General features: G+C 34.8%; 1 protein-coding gene and 1 long non-coding RNA gene across 2 annotated transcripts in view; both read right to left on the bottom strand.

Annotated features, from left to right (window-relative positions):
* Positions 1 to 12,684, bottom strand: part of LOC6038097 (trehalase) — a 34,010-nt gene extending 21,326 nt beyond the window's left edge. The window contains 1 exon segment of the mRNA XM_038250105.1: positions 12,499 to 12,684. The gene's annotated coding sequence lies outside the window, so the exon portion shown is untranslated.
* A 5,217-nt stretch (positions 12,685 to 17,901) lies between these two features.
* LOC119765905 lies at positions 17,902 to 18,948 on the bottom strand. Its single transcript, XR_005276923.1, has 3 exons — positions 18,586 to 18,948; positions 18,233 to 18,518; positions 17,902 to 18,172 (listed from the first exon to the last, which is right to left on the bottom strand). It is a non-coding gene; the product is annotated as an uncharacterized LOC119765905 (long non-coding RNA).
* Positions 18,949 to 22,439: the final 3,491 nt, after the last annotated feature.

Below are 22,439 nucleotides of genomic sequence, written 5' to 3'. Positions count from 1 at the left end.
AATTTCTAATGACATTATTTTAAAATTTATTCGGACTCAAAATTCTGGACCTTTTTTAGTCATAAGGTCGTTGCAAATATTTATTTTAGTTAATGTCATGCTTCTTTGACCAAAGTTGAAAGAGGGTATTATAATTTATGAAAATTGAACTAAAAAGCTATCATTTCAACATTTAATGAAAGAAAAAGTTTTTTGCTATTCCGCTGTCAACTTTTCCTGTCCTTCCGGAGAAACGAACCGGCATACTTTTCCCTACCAAAAATAACAGAATGGAAAATTAATACCTTTCAATACCAGTGCACTGTAATGGGTGCTGAAAAGTTGAACTTTTCAACATTAGTGTCGAAAAGTAACATTTTTCAATATTTTTTGCTTCGAACGGTGAATTTTACTAAACACATCAATGTTTGACATAAAATTTCATTCTAGAAACGTTTTTCGGAATTGCAAAAACAATGTTGTAAGCAACTTGTTGCAAAACTTGATTTTTCAGCACTCGTCGTCTTTGTGTAATGTATGACTCGTGCTGAAAAAATCTTCTTTTTGCAACTTGTTGCATAAACTACTATTAAAATGCATATTGCAGCAGGCCAATTGTTTTGCAATCATTAGTGTTCAAAATATTGACGAAATTTTCATCAAAATAAAAACGTTTTGCGGTAAAGTACAAACAATCTAAATGTTTTCAAGCGATCTCATATGCTTTAAATATGATTATCAACGCTGGAAATTGCATTTAATTTATTTAGATGATTAGACGTTTTCTTCCATTAAAATTTTAAAGTCATTTGAAATAATATTTTGTGTACAAGGTAGATGTTTTATTTTTTTAAATCTTGAGAAAAAATAGTGATTTTATTAACCTGCATTTTAATATTATTATAAACCCATTTTATTAACTTATCCAGTAAAAACTGTGGCGTGAGTTTTTAATTTAATGTTTTTTTTTTGATATTTGTGATAATTTTGTGTCTTTGTTAGTCTACAAATCAACCATTATCTACATTTTCAACATACTTTTTTTTAAATTAATCTTGCTTGATTGCACCGCATTAGGATAAACATGGAGATTAGCGTGGCTCACGGATATATGAAAAAGACAAAAGTGTTTTTTTTTTGTACATTGTACATATATTATAAAATTATTTTTTAAAATTGAAAATTTAATTATTTGTTCAACTCTATATTTTTAACTTTTCAATACAAATTGAAAAAAAAATGCATCACTAAATATTTATTAAAACTAGGCCCTTTTGTTTTGATCGGTAAAATAACAATTGTTATTTTTTCATGGTTTATTTAATGGAATCGGTTCTAGAGTATCAGTGAACATAACTTAAATTATGAAAAAGCATTTATACAGAATGTTTTTATTTACATTTTTAGGTCAAAAATTAATTCAGCACGCGGGCCTGACCAACTTTTCACTTGAGTAACCTGAGAACCGATTCCATCATATACACCATGAAAAAAATTATAATTGTAATTTTGACGATCAAAAGAAAGCAATTTTCTATCCCTATGAAATAGGTCTTTTTTTAAGTTTTTTATTTTTTTTTATTTTTTTTGGAGATGATTAAATTATTTTTTGAGAAAGTAGCTTTTTATTTCACAAAACTGCTCATATATCTTTGGTAATCATGAACAGGTACGGATATTGTATTTCGAGAACGTTTTCTGCAAACTCAACCGGTGTGATTGGGTAAGAAGAATCAACAAATATTGTTTGAAATCTTATTGTAAATAAGTAATTTTTAAGTGCATTCTAATAAGTTAAACATTATCTTTAGCAATTTGTATCCAAGCAACATTACAATGTGAACAGCCATCCTGGTTTGATCGATAATAGGTAATGTAGGGGAAACATACCCATTTTAAGCCTAATAAGCGGTCGTGTTTGAATGATGCTGAATAATCTGGAGTGTTCCTTGAAATTTACTAAAACCAAGTACACCAACGAGTAGAGTAACTTTATGTGAACATTTTTGTTTATTTTCACTTTTATTATAAGTTATGCTATTTCTTCTACAAGCATTTAAAAAAGATATTTCCGAAATGCATTCTAATCTGTCGAGTGAATTGGGCTACGCCCATTTTCCTAGTCTCAGCTTAGTTCTTTCTTCTTCCAACGCTCTTTTGGGTCTGCCTAGTGCTGCCAATTGTGATGAAATTTTAAGCGAACACTCACGAAAAGTAGCGTTTATAGAGAAAATTTCCTTGCATCACTGGCTCACTCCAACAGGCGCTGCTGGTGGTGTTGATGGCCACCCTTTGTTCTTTATTTGCCTTCGCTTCTCGCTCGGTTTTCTTCAGCTTTCGATTGGAATGGGTCGTCAAAATTCAAACGTCAAAAGACTTGGCGCGTTTGTTTTTTTGATGGCGCTTGCTAATTATTTATATGTTTCGGGATTATTTTTCAAGTGAGTAACTAACTAATGTGCAAAAGAATGAATTGCCGAAAGTTGGGGGCAGTTTTGCATCAAAAGCGCCGTGAAAAAGCAAGCGAAAGTGAAAAGATATTGACTTTCGTTAAGCAGTTAACTTCTCATCTTGCGTGTGGATGTGTGTACCTACAAAAAGATGAGAAATGGTCTCGCCAAATAGGAATTATGATCAAAAGTGCATTAAATTTGATCTTTTTGGCCGGTAAATGGTAAGTATATAGCCAAAATATTATTTTTGAAGTTTTAATCGAGCATCAAACTCTCCATAAGACGAAGATAGGTGTTTGATTAGAAAAGGCATATTTCCCCTATTTTTTTTATTACCTAAATTAAAAATTCACAAGGAAATCAACACTGATAACGATCCCCGTTCATACCCAGTGTCCAGGTACACGACGAACGATTTGTTTGCATTCTTCGTCGTCGTTGATAATAGCGGATTACTAAAATTACAGCTAATTAGCGGAAGCAGGTTTGTAAACAATCAAACCCGAAACCCCACACGCGAAACACATATAACTTGTGATGCTATATTCTCAGCCACCGCCACTGCGCTTATACTAATGAGTTGAGTCGCTGGCCCTTTGAGATGCTTCACATGCCCGAGCCAGATAGTATTCATTCATTTATATATGGAATGAGCTGCCAGCAGCCGGTGGGGCTGTCGGGGGTTAATTGAATTATTGCAAATGCCGTTTTTTTTGCTGTCATTCTGTAAGGTGGTAATTGCGTGGGAAAATGTTCAATTGGGGTTGGTAACCTTATTTGGGGGGAAATTACTGTCAAATTGTTTTAAAGATTTTTGTTTGTTTATTTTTAAGGCAAACTCAGAAAACGTTTGAATGAAGTTCACATGTTGTGAACAGTTAAAATTGTGGTTGCGATACAATTGATAGAAAATACCTTGCAAGCAAGTTGAGTTAATATTTCAATGCAATTGTTGACCCCTTAACACCTGATGACAGACTACATGATTATGGCTGGACAAAATTGCAATTGTCCTGTTTGTAGAATAGTAAGGTGTCATCAGAGACTCGTGCGCATCTGTTTATAAGAAGACAGTATAATGAGGTTTAAACAACTGATATGTGCTAACCAGACACGAGGTACGGTGATCTGAGATGAGTACAGTCCAGGCGCAAGTTTCAATTGTCCAAAGCAAATATTAGAAAAAAGTCCTTTGCAGCCAATATCCCATGGGATTTTGCATGACATATTCCCATGTCACATTAGAGTAAGTAACTTTAAAACGGGTGTACCCCATTTGGCATAATGGACATTTGGCATAACGGGTTTTCAAGATGGACGTTTGGCATAATGGACGTTTGGCATAATTGGTCCAAGACATCAGGGACGTTTGGCATAATGGACATTTGGCATAATGGATGTTATAAACCCATCAAGGACGTTTGGCATAATTTTTGCTAGCTATTTTTTTGCCTTTTTTCTAAGCAGATAACTTTACTTTAAAAATGATTTTTGTTTTCAAGAAATCTAGTATCTTTGTCATTTTCTACCAATAGATGTATTTTTTTCCTTTTTTTCCCAATAAAGCTTGAAAATGCAATTTTTCATTAATATTAAATGCATTTTTTCATAAATATATAATATTGAGATTTGTCTTCTTTTAAAATATTTGCAGCTAATTTTTTGTATTCAAATTATTAGGGGAGAGTGGGTAGACTTGATCCCCGGGGAGACTTGATCCCAAGTCTGTATCTCGTCAGCATGTGGGTAAAACAATTAGCTTTGTTCTAGAAAGTTGTGCGAAATTGACTAAAACTCATTGTAGAAAACAAAGAAAAAAATTTAAAAATGTTTAGATTGAGTTACACACATTTTTCCAAGAAGTGCTGCAAAAAACATCCAAGAGATCTTTTTTCTTTGTATTGATAAGTATAGAAAACACTCAAAAATTATTCAAAAAAATATTTTTTATACATGAATTGTTTGATAAACATATCAACTCCAAAACCCATACGCATTTCACGTTAAATTTATCGTCATACTATTTTTACAATCAATTGTTTAAAAAAGTGCGTTTAGGGAGACTTGATCCCTGCATTTTTACAGTCACTGGAATCAGCCTCAAGATTATATAATTGGGCTGGGTTTTCGTACATAGTTTCCTTTAATATAGTTGTACATAACTTACTGCAGTTTGAACCATTTTTCAAAAGTTTTGTAAACAAAAATTACCAGCTGTTGTAAACATGCTCAATTTTGGTCTACAGAAGAAAATTTTAAGTTTTTAAATATTTTACATGCTAAACTTGTTATATTTTGAACACAAACGTACAGGTTTAATGTGAAATTACTATAACTTATAGAAAATTAAAAGTTTGGATGATTAAGAAACATTTTGCTTACGATTTCTTCAAAATGTTGAAAGGGGGATCAAATTACCCCCAACATTTTGAAAATGCCGGTTTAAAATATTTTTTTAAAACGCTTGGCATGATTCGAAGAGTTTATCTGATGAAGTACCCTTATCAGCCAAACATAGTCGAATGTTTGAGCTTTCAATTCATGCAAAAAGTTCATGGTTTTGTGAGAAATTGACAGAGTTATGTGCGATACAAAAAAAGGGGATCAAGTCTCCCCACTCTCCCCTATATTTTAAATTCAACCTAACAAAGTCATATAAGTTTTGCCAGTCTTTGAAATTTAGCAATAAAGATTTTATACTGTTTACCCTTTTCCCTTCTTTTTCAAATTCAACCTAAAGAATGTATGTACATTTTGCACTTCTTTAACGAAATGCATTTATTTTTTTTAAAGCAATTTGCTCTTCTTTTATTTTAAAGCTAAAATAAGGTAAAATCTCTCAAAAAATGCAATCATTGTTTTTATGCAATTTTTTCTTCTTTAATATTCATCCTTAATAAGGGATGTACATTTTTTCTTTCTTTAAATATTTGACAAATGAGTTATGAAATTTTCCCTTCTTTTATTTTAAATTCAACTTTTAGAAGGGAAAATCTCTAAAAACAATACTTTTTGAATATTTAACAATTAACTTCGATTATGAATTTTTTTTATAACATTTATATTTATTTATATAAAATTCAACTTATGGAAGGAAAAGTAGATTTAAAGATTCACATTTTGACACTCTTTAAATGTTTGACTATCGCAAAATTTTTATGTTTTTCACCTACCTCTCTTAAAAATAACATTTAATCAGCATCTATTTTTTTTTGGGCAGTTGTCCCTTCTTTAAGATTAGTATTGAATAAATAAAAGAAGGGAAAATTCCATAAACAACTTTATTGCAAAAATTAAACCGACAGAGAAAAAATGTGCAGAAATTATATAAATGTTTAAAGACAACATCTATAAGAGAATTTCCCTTCTTCAAGTTAAATATAAAAAATGATGGGAAAATTGAATAAAAAACCTAATTGCAAAATATTTAAAGAAAAGCAACATCGACATCCATTCACCCAAAATACAGGATCGAGAGTATAATTCCATCAAAATTTATAGAGAGCTCAATGCTAAACTCGATAGAATAATGGTACCAACTCACACCTGCAAAACAATTAATTTAATTAATTAATTGAAACAGTAAATCTGCAACAAGAGTCATACATCGAAATCTGACTACTCTTATGTCAGCAAGCTGCTGTGGCCAAGGCAGTTTAGTCATTGAGTTAGTCTATTAAAGGTCTCTGGTTCAGTTCCCGTAGAGAACACTTTTTGTTTTGAAGGATAAATTTTTCTTGAAAATGGACTCGAGGGCATAATTCTCTCGGTCATCTAGAACTGTGTTCTCTGTGTCTGTGAATCTTTCCGCTAGTCTCGTGTCGGATGAGTGCTGCCCAGTTCTGGGGTTTCTTTAGATTAAATTCGAAAAAGAAGGGAAAATGTGAATTTATTTAGAGATTTCCTTCTTCAAGTAAAATTTTGATCAAAAGAAGGGAAAATTGCATTATAAAAGCTCAATTGTCGAAAATTTGAAGTGGTTTTTCTCATCATGAATTTCATATAAAAGGGAAAATTTCATTTAAAAAATTACTGATAATTATATTGAAAGGGGAAAAATCTTAAGCTAACAAGAGATATTTTCTTCTTTATTCTAATTATTTAATAAAAATATCAAAATTTCATTGAATAGATTTATTGTGAATTATTCAAAAAGGAAAGAATTGACTATTGGGGAAAAAATATAGAGATACCTAATTTTTTATAGAAAAAAATGATAATCTCTTAAAGTAATATAAAAAAGGTAAAATATACATTTTCGTTCGTGAAAATGACAAATACTTTTAACAAAAACAAGCTAGTAATAATTATGCCAAACGTCCATTATGCCAAACGTCCTTGATGGGTTTTGAACGAATTATGCCAAACGTCCATTATGCCAAATGTCCATTATGCCAAACGTCCCTGATGTCTTGGACCAATTATGCAAAACGTCCATTATGCCAAACGTCCATCTTGAAAACCCGTTATGCCAAATGTCCATTATGCCAAATGGGGTACACCCCTTTAAAACATTGGTAATAGTCGATTTCCGATTACTTTCAGAGTCTTTTGAACATTTTAGATATTTTTAATCTTATAGCAATAACAAAAAAATAAACATGTCAAATCTATTCTTAACTTATTCTTATATAAAAAATGTTGCCTACAAATTACAATTGCACAACCTGTTTAGCAATAACAATTCTATCACATGGAAAGCATCTCTTTATTTCACCGCCTGCTTTGCCTTTCAGCTAAGTTTGCTTGGAATGTGATGTGAAATCAAGATCTTAAATCTTAGAAACTTTCCACCTTAGCAAGCTCGATGAGTAATTTCACGTTTTAAAACATAAATTCTAGTAAATTTGAAGGAAATTTACGAATGCCTTTACGACTAAGCTCTCTACTATCTGTGGTTCATTGAAGCAATTATAAATGCAAACCTCCGTTCAACTTGAATATTTAAACGGCTGAGCGAAAGACATTCTCGTGCTGGCGGTAGCTACCTAAACTGCTAAAGTGAATGCTACTGAACTGGTTAGCCATCCAGCACTAGCACTACCGTTTCTGCATATTATAGATGCATCCCACAGTGGAGTGGTGAATAGACTAACGGCTGAATTGAGGGTCGGTTCGATAGATCACGTTCAACTTGATGGCTGGTGTGACTTCCTTCTGGCCTTGACTTTGGATAGCAGCTCACGATATAGCTTGGTTGACTGACGTATACGATTCTATCGAACCGGACATGGAGCGATGATCGCGTGGAAGTTACTGCTACTGAATCGGATCGTATCGTACAAATGACACCCCGTAACAAAGGAACTATTAAATTGATACCGCAAGTACCTGCTGAGAGAACGTGGTGGGATATGACGTAAGGGGTTTGCGGTGAACTCACCTCAAATTCATTATTTTAATTTTTGTTAAAAAAATACAAATATTTATCTTTGTATTTTGTAATAAACATGAGACTCTAGAACCCTATTAGATCAATTCACTCTCTTCCCAAATCTCGTGCCCCTCTTCAGTCCAATCCTGCTGAATCAAGCATGATTGTCTCAATTTAGTGCTGGTCTAAAAATAAACTTGCCTCCGTCATCATCACACAGTCATGATTTCGCGAGCTTTGATTTAATCGACCAATTTATGCTGCCAGCAATTTAGCACTTATGGTGACGGTAAATCATAAGCTAGGGTGGTTGACCTTTGTTGGTCAATTGATGCGAGTTTACATTCAATGTCAATATTTTTGTAACTTATTTGATCCAATTCTAAACAATTTTAGTTCAATTAAAACACGTTTTCTTGGAAATGACTCATCATTCAGCAAACTGAAATAATGTTGTTTACTCGGCCAAAATAACAAATACAAACAGTTACAAATATAAACCTTATAGGTAAACCGCTTCACTTACTTAATTTGCGCTCGTATTCTTCGTCACAGACTGTCGTCGTTAACTGAATCAACGAGAGCCAGCTTGTATAGCTTTAGGTACACCGAGTCAAAAAACATACAGTGTTGTACTGTTTGCGCCACATCCGTCAACACCTGTTGATGTTGTCGCTCTCGTATGTCTGTCCCAGAATGAGACGACTGGTGGTAAATTTGAAAAGCACTTATTTTTTATGTAAAATAATATCGCAAAAAATAAAAAAATCACTAAAATTTACAAAAAAAAATTATTATGAAAATCTTTTTTTTGTCTAAATTGACCGCAATTACGACATGACTTTGCACATTTGTCGGTAGTATAACTAATAGTACATACAACATGATGCAGATAGCTAGACAGGTCTAAGTCACACAGAGCAATGTATCTTGTCAGCTGCTTGATACTTGTGCACAGTTTGTACAGTTTATTGCTGCATCAGTTTTATTTTCATTGCCTGATCGACCTTCAAGGAAGGACACGGCCACGTTGGAGGCTTGGCCCGGCTATACGAACTAGTAATGTATAACTTTACTGTATACTTTAAAGGTTGAGGTATTCTAATAGCAGTTTGCGACATATTTGTATACCGGGTTAAATGTGCTTTTTGATAAATTCTCCACGAATACCGGAAATGGATTTGAATCAATTTTATTTAGTGTGATAGAAGTCGAATCAACTGGAAACATATGGTGCGTCGCTAATCATCTTTAGTATGTTTGGGCACGTTTAAAATTGGTTAGACTTTTGTAAAATTTCCATGTTCTACACGAAAAAATCGTCAGAACTTCGATATTTCTAAAACTTGTTACAGTGGACTCTCTCGTTGTCGATGTTGAAGGGACCGTCGAGAGAGGGAGTTATCAAATTATAGAACGCAAAAGCAAAGCAATCTTCTTGAAGGGACTGAAAATTTTATTGACAACTGGAGCAATATTGATATCGAGAAGATCGATCCTTCTTTTTTCATTAAAATGTTTTATAGCTTATGGTTATCTAAATTTTTGATATACTGCAATTCCATTTGAAAAGACTATAAACCGAAAATAAAGTTCTCCGATCGGGCTAATCCTTTTTACACAGCAAAAAATCCGATGGTAAAATCGCAAGCAAAAGCGTGCACATCACCTTCGTCAAAAAAGACACTTAATATTACACGCTGCATGTACAATTTTTGTAAACACAAAAAAAAGTTGCAATCGACGGGACTCAAACCCAGCACCTACAGTAAGGACTCGCGCCTTAGCCCGCTCGGCCATCAGACCGATGAAAAATGGAAATGATAAACGTATATGGGTAATTCTCCGCCAACTCACACAGCAGTTGCCCCGACCCCTCTTCGATTTGCGTGAAACTTTGTCCTAAGGGGTAACTTTTGTCCCTGATCACGAATCCGAGGTCCGTTTTTGATATCTCGTGACGGAGGGGGCGGTACGACCTTCCATTTTGAACATGCGAAAGAGGTGTTTTCAATAATTGCAGTAAAACGGTGATGCATAGAAATTTGGTGTCAAAGGACTTTTTGTAAGACGCTGATGGCGTACTCAGAATTTGAAAAACGTATTTTTATCGAAAAACACTAAAAGTTTTAAAATCCTCCATTGTTACGACTGTAAAATTTTGGAACACAGTTTAATGCTAATCCAGTAGGGTTTTTCATTTAGAACAAAATTTTTCATTTTGTTTCGTGTTTTCTAACTTTGCAGGGTTATTTTTGTGTAACAATGTTCTACAAAGTTGTAGACAATTACAAAAATTTTGATATATAGACATAAGGGATTTGCTTATAAAAATCACGAGTTATCGCGATTTTACGAAAAAGTTTTGAAAAGTTGGTCGTCATCGATCATGGCCGTTCATGGTCACCCGCGACAGACACGGACGACGAAACAAAGAGAAACGCAAAAAGTAACTTTTTCAAAACTTTTTTTCGTAAAATCGCGATAACTTGTGATGTTTATAAGCAAACCCCTTATGTCTATATATCAAATTTTTTGTAATTGTCTGCTCTACAACTTTGTAGAACATTGATACACTCTAAAAAATAACCCTGCAAAGTTAGAAAAAACACGAAATTTTAAAATGAAAAATTTTGTTCTAAATGAAAAATGACCTTCTGGACAATGTAGATTCGAAAAGTACATTAAATTTCCCATAAAATGACATGTTCCAAAAATTTTACAGTCGAGTAACGGAAAATGGGAGGATTTTAAAACTTTTAGTGTTTTTTTCGATGAAAAATACGTTTTTTCGGAATTCTGAGTACGCCATCAAATCGGGCGTCTAATTTTACATAAAAGTCCCTTTGACACCAAATTTCTATCTCATCACCGTTTTAGGCTGCAAATTATTGAAAAACACCTCTTTCGCATGTTCAAAAATGGAAGGGGTCGTACCGCCCTCCGTCACGAGATATCAAAAAACGGACCTCGGATTCGTGATCAGGGACAAAAGTTACCCCTTAGGACAAAGTTTCACGCAAATCGAAGAGGGGTCGGGGCAACTTTTCCCGATTTCGTGTGAGTTGGTAGAGAATTACCCATATGTTAGCTTGACATTTCGGACAAGTAGGTTTCCCATACTGATGGGCTACATACTACAAGGTGTAATATTACACAGAATTTCATAAAATAATGCAAAATTTATTTTACACCCAAGCCTTTTACACACTGCTGGATTACTACTTTATTTGCTGTGTTGGCCAAAATAATTAGACCTAACTTTTTTTGTCTAGACACGGTCAAAACGCTATTTAAACTATTCATAAAACTTATTAAATGTTTGGCTTTTTTTTCGGATATCAAATTATTTTTCCTTGAAAGGCAAACTAATCACCTTTCATTTGTGTCCAAGACAGCTAAAGTCAGTTGAAATGGCATGAAGTTATGATTCCTATTCCAAATAGGAGGTCTGTTTTCAGCAATTTTCGTAAAAAACACATTTAAAAAAAATCCGGAACACATATTTAACTATCGTGGCGAGCAAAAATTGGTTTAGCTGTTTTGGAGGTATGATTTTTAGGAAAATTAAGGTTTTTGTGAAAATCGTTAAGAAAGTATTTTTTGGACCACCCTAGGACCTAGGACAGTTCTTATCGTCAAACAAAAAAAAGTGAAATTATTTTGGCCACGGTAATCTCATGCCAAATTTCAGCCAAATTGGAGCACTGTATAAACGGTGTATAAACGAATTTAATATTATTATTCATTTGAGGTTATTTTTTTGAAATTGAAATTATTTAAATTTTCGACGACTTGTCTGTAGAAACCTCTTTCAAAGATTTGAAATATGTTTTTGATTAACCTTAACTTTTTGGACAAAAATTAATGTCAAGCATTTTTTTTATAATGAAAAATGCAGAAATCAGAATTGCTCGCATCTATAAAAGGTCGATGTTAGGTAGGCAAATTATCAATTTTGAAAAGCAATTTATTTTAAAATATGTGGTTGACAAATTTCGAACCGAATGCTGTTTGCCTCAGAGTTAAATGCTGGCGCCTCAGAGTCAAAGAAAAAAAAACACATGATTTAGTTAGAAACAAACATTATTCAATTTTTGACGAAAATGAAGTCCATTTTACCCTTTATCAGCTAACCTGAACTGGTGACAAATTATACATATCCACCATAGATTAAGGGGACACAAATTAAGAACAAGTTGAGCAGGTTTCTGCGTGAAACCAACACATCCACGTCGAATAGTTCTCAGCTCCCCCCCCCCCTCAAACACCACCCCCTTCCTTAAAAATGCACCACTTTCACCTGGAAATCCGCTGAAACGCGCAAAACGAAATTCCATTCTGCACCGCGCCATTTCTTCGAAATTGCTTACTCTCTGCACAACCAAGTCGGTATCTAATCTGATCACATGCCTTCTTGCTTGCTCTCACTGACTGCCTTACACTAACCGCTTATTTAGTGTAATTTTGCGCTTTTACATCACTTTGACGGTGTTTTTTTTCTGAAACTGAGTTGCATAATTTTACGTCGCATTAGGAGGGCGAAATGCGATCAGTTCCAGCGATCTGCTGCACATGCGTAATCCACTTCCAGTGGCTTTAACCTCTTCGAGCGACAAAGTAGAATCTTCCAAAACGAGGATGACTTCCTCAAAGCAACAAAAACACTGATAACGATGACACTAGTACTACCTTAAGCGTGTTTTGTTTGATAATACAAGTGGCCTTAACACTAAACAACAAGCCACTTAAAGCACCTATTGTTTCAAACAATTTCAAACAAAATAACAACAAACAAGTCAACGACGAAGAAGACGGGCCCGAAATTCTGTCCGAGGCGCGCGCACACGGTGACGAACGTGGACGGATCAAGACTGCAGTTTTGAGCTCGACGCCGACCGTTCTCTGGTCACCTTTTTTCCGTATAGCTGCTGAGCTGGGTTGAGCCGAGCTGTGCTTGGAGAGTGTCCAACCTGCAATCGGTCGTCGTGGATGAATGAATGAAACACCCTCCTCGTTGCCGCTACAGCTAGCAAAGCTTTGACAAGATCTGCCTAGCAGTCTGTGGATTGGGATTAACTCGCGGCTTAGTAGGTATACGAGCGCTCTCCACGGTTCAGTTAGTACAGCGGCAAGAGCTATATAGTAGTGCCGGTGTTGATGAACCGTCATAAAGCGTCTGAGCCGGTTGGTACAGAACAGTGAAGTGGTGGAAAGAGAGGAAGGTAAGGGTTGTGTTCATTTCAGCAGTACCCGAGCAAAAATGAAGTCAATTTTGGTACTTTAAGATGAATAGTTCATATATTTAATTTACTAAAAGTTTACAAGTTAAGAAACTTGACTTGGCTTACGGACAGAAATTATTAATAAAATTTCTAGAGATTTTTTTAAAGGTCCTATAAACATAGAGAATCTCGTAGTTTATGAAACCTTTTCAACATAAAAATATGAAGCCGAAAAATTAAACCAATAGTTCAATTTCCAATCAGGTTACATTGTGAAAAAAATAAAAAAAACTCTTAAATTATTTTTTTAAATACAATCTAAAATACAACATGAATGTGAGGAAGGCACCAACCACCTTAAGGTGGATTAAGTAACTTTTTTTATTTAAAAAACCAGAAATAATCGATATTAAAAAAATTATATTTTTCACACAAAAAAAAAACATTTAAAAAATCGAAAATAACAAAGTACGTATTTTATAAAATTGCTTTCAGTGATAAAGATTGGTTTTTTTCAGTGTAATTATCTATTTTAATGAAAAGTCATAATAATATCCTTCAACGTGTCTTTGTCAAAGACACTAAATCGATTAAAAAATCCTTCATAGATTCACGTGCCATTCAAAATTACCTCCTTTTAAAATGTTAGTCTTGATTTGAAAATTTTGAGAATATTGTATTCAAAAAGATCGAATAATTTCACAAATGTTTCATATTTAGACATTGAAAATCGGACCATTAGTTGCTTATCGGCATTGAAAAATGGTGAGCTGTTTGGGTGAGACTTAGAAAACATCAATTTTCCTGTTTTTAAACCTTTGCATTGCAATATCTCAGCAACTAAAGGTCGTATCAACAAAGTCCGAAGAAGCAAAATATTGAGAATTTTCTCAGCTTTTCAAAAATATTTTTTTTTCAAAAGTGGGCAACATGTGCACTAATTTAAAAAATGAAAAACTGCGACTATTTTGAAAAAAGTCACATAAAAATGGCTATAACTTGAAAACGGTGCACTTTATAAAAATTTCACTAAAATACTTTTTGATTTCAAATTCAATTTTACATCAAAAAATGAAGTTGAAAACTTTTTGCGACCAAAATTTAAATTTTTTGAAAAATCAGTATTTATTAAAAAAAATCATAACTCGGTCAATGATTTTTTGCACAACCCGAAAATTTCTGAAAATTTGGCATTTTATGTCCTCTAAAACATATCAAAAAATAAAAAAATTAAAAATAGTGTTTTTTTGCAAATCAAGTTTTCGTGATAAAGAGTTAATTAAAAAAATCACCATTTTTTTACCGTGTATCATTTTTTCCAGTGTAGTCCGTATCCATACCTACAACTTTGCCGAAGACACCAAATCGATCAAAAAATTCCTTCAAAAGATACAGATTTTTGAATTTTCATACATCATTTTTGTATGGACAGCTGCCAAATTTGTATGGAAAGATATGGACAGACTAATGATGCAAAATGGCTTCTTTGGGCATACCGAAGGCACCAAAAAAGTTTCAGTCGGATTAAAAAAATATAAAAATTAAAATTTAAGAAAAAAGACCGATTTCGTAGAGTATTGCTCTGTAGGTTAAAAAACTTAAAATGAAGATTAAAATACAAAATAAGAAACTTTTAAAAGAAGAGATGAAATTTAATGAAAAAGAATTGGACAATATCAGTCAACCTTCGAAGCGTTAATTGAACTGGAAAATATACCAAGATAGTGAATTATCTAAAAATCGCAAAATATTTTTACTGGTCCAATTTAATTTGAAAAGCGGTAACAAAACATTTTTCCTAACTCAATTGTTGATTTTTATTAGGAGAGGAAGGACATAAAACATAAGGGCTGGGGCTGGGGAATCGGGAAGTTTTTGCAGCCATTCCGACTCTGATTCTCTGAAAACTATGAATGTGGTACAGTCATCCCACATATTCGGGACACCCACAAATTTCGAGCACTCTTGTGATAATTTGTCGATAGCATGCCAAATGCATCTTTTTTGGCGACCCTACTATTTTTAGGACCTTTATTTGGACATTCTCTTGCTGTTTCTCTAGTAAAAGTAGTTTCTTTTTGTACAAGAAACTGCATTTCGAGACTATTTTATTCAGAGCAGCAAAACACTGCCTCCAAAATGCCAGTTCCATCATTGTGGGATGTTTATGTGTCTCCCACAATTGTGTAACACCTAAATTTAACAGACATTTTCACACAAAAAATCAGGCCATTTATAACTAAGCTTGAGTTTCATTGGTTCTAGTCTGGGTGCTGAATAGTGGTTCGCAAAACGGCCTCAATTTTGAACTGTCAATATGATACCAATATACTGTTCGCCAAAGGAAGAGAGTATTGTTATCAATCATTAAATTTTATATTATTTTTTGCAAAAATGAAAAATTTGTGGCTTTTAAGGACCTGGAGTTGAAGTCAAGAAATTTTGAGAAAGTTGAGGGCGAAATTGTCATTTTTTTATAATCATGAATGGAAGTTCTTTAGGGGGTCGATGCGGTTGTATCCATCCAGAAGCTGTCTTAATTGTTTGATTCCGTTCGAAACCCTACTGGTTTAGTGAAAATCTTATCTGTTTGTTGGATAAGATTCGCTAGGATTAGCGTTTTTTTTCGCTGGGCCAGGAAGAGCTGCAGGATTTCAAAACCAATCAGCGAATTTATCTACGACATCGCAGAATGACACTATCGCAGCTCTTCGTCACCTGTGAAAAAGGAAAGCCTCTTCTTACAGATCAAAACTTGAAATCACACACAATTTCCAGCAAAAAAAGTCAAAAACTAGACGAAGATAAAAACATACCACTGATTATAAAACAACTCATTTACCAGTAAGAAAAAAGTCATGCTTGTGCTTGAACAGCATCCTATTTTGTAGTCATCAATGAGACACTTTTGGTTTTTAACTTTCAACGATTTTTGTATTTTTTTCATCAGCATGTTTTAATGAGCTTTTTGTTGCATTTTCTTTTCTTTCTTTTAATGTGTTCTAACCAGGCCTGCAAAATGTTTCCAACCCAGCGTACATATGAAGTAAACCAAAATGTCAGTTCACTGCTAGCATGTGACTGAAAGCCTACTGAGTCCGTTCAACCACTGCCGCCTGACTCGTGCCGGTCGGCTGCTGGAGAATGAGAGACGTGAAAAAATGAGCCACACTCACTCAATTCGTGTCGTATGACTGACTCGTAAAATCCTCTTTATACACTATTTTGACTATTTTCAAACAATTGAATGGTTCTAGACTGTGCAAAACACTTAAAACAACCATAACTTAAGTTCAAAATTACATTTCCACGCATAAATGCCAACTTTTTGTGTAAAAACTTGTTTCTTTATGTGTGTGCGTGCAACGTCGAATGAGCGTTGGTCGACTACTGCCTCGCATTGCAGCTGCTCAGTGAGCTAGGGCACTCACGACTGAGTCGGGTTTGTTTATGTCACGGTTTTGCGGTTCAGTGAATGGATCTGAAAAAAACGTGTATGCGTCGCCGATTTTCGCGTCAGGACCCCTGACATTTTCAGCTCTGGTTCTAACATTGACCAAAATATGAGATCGATCCGACCTCTACAGCCAGAGCTATCCAACTGTCTCATTGTAGACGCACTTGGCAGGAACAATGAGACAGGTGGGGAACAATGAGACACTTTACGAAAATCAATACTTTTCTAGTAAAACATCATGTTTTTTTATTGTTCCATTGCAGGTGACTTACCTTAAACATTTTAAAGCAATTTTGCCAACTTGAAGCTTTCATTAACAAAAGTTATACTAAAAAGTATTTAAATTTAGTAAAATCCATTTATTCATACCATATAACTTTATATGTTTGGCGAAATGAAGTCAAAACTCAATAAATATGCCAAAAATCACTTCCGATTCATGTTTTGAAGGATTTCCCTAGATTTTGAAAAGTTTAATGAAGAAAAATCAAAGTGTCTCATTGTTACCCATAGGCTGAAAAGAGTGGGGAACAATGCGACAGCCCTGGATTCTGGGTATATTCTTAATTTTGGTCAATTCTAATGAAAGGCCATTGTAGCCCAACTCATGCCCTATGAAAAGACTAAAGAAGTTTGGAGAAATTTTAGTTTTTGTATTATTGGCAGAATATAAGCGAAAATGTAATTTTCAGTCATAATTTACTTTTACACCCCTAAATCAAACATTTATGAATAACTTTGCAAGGGAGCGTCCATAACCAAACCCACTATTATGGCAGACGTGTATCCAGTAGATACACCTTTCCCCAAAATATGAGCCTGATTGGTTGAAACTACGACTTGTGAGAGCCATTTTATCATTGTTCCCCGTGTCTCATTGATGACTACTCTACCCTAATCCTGGAGAGATCCAAAGTTTGTTTACATCCGTAAGAAAAAAATGTTCCAAATTTGTGGATTTCAAGGGTCAAAATTTTTCTTTGAAAACTTGATATAAAACGTAAAAAAAATACAGTTGGTCAATACATCAATCGAAAGATCACAAGAGAAGCTTTCGCATGTAGGTGAAAGCGAATCATTATGTTCAATTATCGATTTACTATGATTTGAACATTGGCCGATCTGTAAACTGTTCCGAATATGAGGGATGACTGTACACACCAAAAAATAAACGCGTAATTTTAAGTTAATTTGATGCACATAACTGGAGCGTCAAATTTGTCTGAATATTACGTCAAATTTGAAAATTACATGATCCAATCGACCAATTCGTTCATTCATTGAATTTTACCTTAACTGAATATGGGACGATGTAATTTTACCCGTGCTGCTGCTGGATGAAAAAAAAACTGGGATTTTTAGGTTAGAAATTAAAAATAGAAAAGTTTTCACATAAATATTTCTTTATTTCATGCTCATAACATATTACGCTATCGTTTTCATAAAACATGCACTAGAACTGACAATAACATACATCACTTTTTCTGATTCATTCAAAAGCACTATTTTCGCCAAATTAATCCGTCCATGTTCCGGCCCGTCCTCCGACCCGTTCATCAGCTGGCGGCCTCAAACTGCTCGAAACTGTCACGGGGCACGAATCCGTTCCCCTTCCACTAGAAGATCTGTGTGGACAATCTTCACTCCGGATCTGGTCAGTTGACGACAATCGAATCAACCCAACCTAGAAAATTTGTAACAATGTTTAGTTAACAGTTCTGATTACCGTACCAGCCCAGCTTACCTTGTTTGAAACTGTTTCGGCTGGGGCCAGGCGAGAAGCTTGCTTGTTAAAAATAAAGCAGGAATCGATTCCACAACGAGGTATTCCGGAAAAGACGGGGAGAATCTGCCTCTGGTCACCGGAACGTTGCTCCGGAACTTCGTCAAAATCCCCTTCTATGGGGCCAAGAACTCCGTTGTCTTTCCGAAATGAGAACGGGAATGGCCATAGCCATGGCCTGCAGGAACCTAGAGTTGCGGTCCAGGATCGGGTGGCAGAATAATCTTGATAATGAAAGCTCCAACATCTATAAATAAAACAGTCAAATAAACGACATGCTATTTTGAATTCAAGCGAAAAAATATTAAACTTACCTTTATGTAGTAGGTACTTTTCAATGCTCTACCAATATTTGGCAAAAGATTTCTACTTTTCTGGACAAGTTTCGCGAAACTAAACCTTTTCGTTCAAACGCATCTTTCTTTGTGGATTCAAACATGGCCGCCTTCTCACTAGAGTTATCTAAGCCCGACCTCACACACACTAGCGCACCATTTGTTTTGCTGGCGGTACAAAATTTAACCTCAATCTTTCTCGTGTACGTATACGCAATACATGCGCACGTAGATAACTCTCTGGACAGTACACGGTCAAGCGAAAAACGTAAATACACTTAAAATTGAGTCTGATTTGCCGCAAAATTACGTCAAAGAACACGCTCCAGTTATGTGCATCAAACAAGATGGAATTTTATCTCTTCGCAGATGTAATTTTGAGTTTTATTTGTCGAACAAGATATTCATCAGTTTACGATTGAGAACACATAATTTTACGTTAGATTTTTGTTTACATGCTTCTGTTTTGCATTAGTTATGCAATTACGTTGGACGTAATTTTCATTATTTTTTAGTGTGTAGAACCTTTTTGCTAAGATAAGAATTAAATGTTTTATATTTATTTCGATACTTTTTACCGTTTATACAGTAGAGTTTTTCATATTGTCGTATTTGTTTGGTATTTAAATCCTCAATCTTTTCTACTCGAAAAATGATAGCCTAAAACTTTTCAGATCGGGATTTTGCCATAAGAGTGCCATTTGAATGAACATTCGCTGCCCTAAGACATTTACTATAACATTGCGTTATCAAGTTCACTGGGCTGTTATTTATTGATTCTCAAAACGTTTAAGTTCATAGAATTCATCCAAATGCACTAAAAACATTCATCAGAGTAACCACCCACTTCCCTTCACCAACCAACCAGCAATTCAAGTCTCTACAAGTGACAAGCTCGTATTATGCCAGCCATAAAGTTCTCAGAACTTGAACGCCCGCCGCCGTCGCCTGGCGACCGACGACGGTCAAGGCCGGCCTGCCGGGTTAACCAGGTTGGTATGTGTACTAAAGCTAGTTAGTGCGACAAACCATCCAAGCAGACCGGAATCGCGATTCCTTGCGGTCGCTGTGTACTTTGATAAGATCTCCCTGGTAAAACTCTTGCGGAAATAAACGCAACGCCTGCTCGGGACTGATGCGAGTTCCCGGTGGTAATCATAATCACGTGTGTGTAAACCGGTTACGGCGTGTTTACGGTCGATTGTTGTGTCCCAACTTTGGTTAGGTGGACATGCCTTGATCAGGAGGTACGAGGGTAGAGATTCACCTTAATCACGGTTATATTTTTAAAGTTTATTTTGCGATAGAAATGGTCGAGTTAGAGATTGTTAAAATCACTTTTTTATGACTAAAAACTGGCTCAATCACCCTACATAATGTGAGGTCGCCCGGATTCGTTGAACTCGCTTGATGCGCAAGTTGCTAAAATATAGATCTTGGTGCGTAGTACATGAAATACGCGACACCACACAATTTGATTCAATAAGCAGTTGTGTAGCATGTAGACAGTATGAGGGTGACGGCAGCAATCAAGTTGATTGAGGTACACCCATGCACATTACGACTTGGCGGTATCCATCAAAAGTTTGGATTGTATACAGAATGGGGACGGAAGCGTGATGTGCGCGATGCAAAAATTTTTAGTCAATTAAGCCACTTAAAGGGAGACACAAGAAGAAGAGATTTAAAACTGCGACGTTGATATACATTCCACACGGTTGTGACCTTTACGAGTCAATTCCATTAGCGCAGATTATGAGATGCAGTTTAAACTGTTTAAGGCGTACTTATAGTTGGTTCTTAAAAGAAACGGTTTATCGTTGAACTAAACTCAGCAAAATGTTAGTTACTTGCTTTGGTTGCGCCGACAGAAAACTCCCGCATTTATGCAATTTTACAGCAGTTCAGGACAGTTCCGATTAGCTTGAGAGTCACGTATTGATGAAGGGTGTTTGTCGTTTGTAGATAACAACGTACTTAGTGGAACCTACTTAAGGTGAGCAACAGTTAGTCGTATTTAAAAGCTTTTTGATGTTTGTTAAAAAAACTCTCAGCTACGTCAAACATTCCTAAAATGAAAGGTCAAAAAATTTAAACTTGATTGACAAAAAAGATGTCAATTGATGTGTTTGCTTTCATCAACATCAATTTGCTCAATTAAGCGCAAAACCAAACCGATCCTAAATTCTAAAACTTTCTTCGATTGGCATCAAACGCTCTTGCGTCAGCCGTCGACATCGAAAGTGTTTCCGCTCGATAAATAAATGATTCATGGTCTCGCTCGTGAAGTGACGTAGAATGACCGAATAAACAGTGCTCTCCCCCGGCCGCCCCACATGGATCCACTTGAAGTCAGGACGGCCATGTGCGTGCCAGAAGGGGTTGGGTTAGCTATTTTTCTGAGAGATTGATAGAATTTCACCATTACCAATCAGTCTGACACACACACGGTGAAAACTTACCGAAATTCGGTAATGAAGTTCACTATTGTTCATCGTTCAACCGATATTCGGTAAAATTTTGTTAGAGAGTGTGGATTTTATTATAGCGATTACAATTTAAGAGATTTTTTTCATTTTTCTTAAGCCGTTGCAAATATTTTTCAAAGTTTATGTCTTTTAGTCGGTAAATCAGGGGTAAAAAAGATTTTTCTCAAAAACTTCGAAATTTTAATGGAAATACACGTGCAATCAGCTGAAAAATGCATTTTCCTGCGTTGAAATTCATTTTTAGCATTCTTGAGATTGTTTAAAAATATTTGAATTTATTTGTAAAATCTGATGTTCAGTACACTCAACCCCCGGTGGTTGGTCACTTTTTCGTTTGACACTTTTTTAGTTTGTACCCTGTTGGCTGTTCAAAGTCAAACTAAAAAGTGATGAACTGTCACTTTTTACACGGCGCTCACGCACACTATCAAAACAAACGTTTGCTAGTGTGACCCCGTTAGTTTGACGACAGTTTGTGTCAACCCATCGGGGTTTGAGTGTACTGCAAGAAGTTTTTTTTTTTTGCGAAAAAATACGTCAATAGTTAGACCAGGCCTGCTCAACGTCCGGGCCGCGAGCCGGATCCAGCCCGTGAAGCCATTTCATCCGGCCTGCGACGGCTTTTCAAATAATTGTATCACCGGCCCTAAAGGCTGTTCATAAAATACTCAATAAATAAATTGAGCGTCAAAATTAAAAAAAAAAAGAAAATAAAGATCGCTGCAAATATTTTAAAAAAATAAAAAAAAATCTAGATGAGTCAAGAAATCAGTTATCTTTTTTTCATGTTTTCATAATTCTAAGAAATTTGAAGATTGACGAATTAAAAACTATCAGATATAGGGGAAATATACCCATTTTAATCACTCTAAGCCGTTCGACCAATTCTCATCACTTTTGCCGTTTTCCGCTATTAAATCAACATTTTCAGATGTATTAACAATGGAGAGTTGCTTGCTCACTTTTATTTGAGCTATTTATTACTCTGGAACAGTCAAAAACACTTTATGAAAGCTGTATTTCAAGATCAAAGTGCTGATAGGCCGATAATAGAAATAGGCTGAGAAAGGGTTCCCCTATATTTTTATTCACATGAAGTCTTGAAAATTATTTTGAAATTGTTTTTTCTTAGATTTGAATCCAAATTTCGTTTCAATTAATTTTATCTTGCCTCGTTCAAACTTGAAAAAAACTTGTAGCGACGAAATTTTAAGGTTTTTAAAGTTAATGATGTCAGGGAATACAATTTCAATCGACAAAAACAATGACAATATTGTTTGTCCAAAATAAAATAAAAATAAATCTAATAAACACAATTTTTAAAGTAATCTTTGTTTTTCTTTC

Source organism: Culex quinquefasciatus, chromosome 2 (assembly GCF_015732765.1).
Source record: "Culex quinquefasciatus strain JHB chromosome 2, VPISU_Cqui_1.0_pri_paternal, whole genome shotgun sequence".
In the NCBI taxonomy this organism is placed as follows: domain Eukaryota; kingdom Metazoa; phylum Arthropoda; class Insecta; order Diptera; family Culicidae; genus Culex; species Culex quinquefasciatus.
This window is presented reverse-complemented; position numbering and strand designations above follow the sequence as displayed.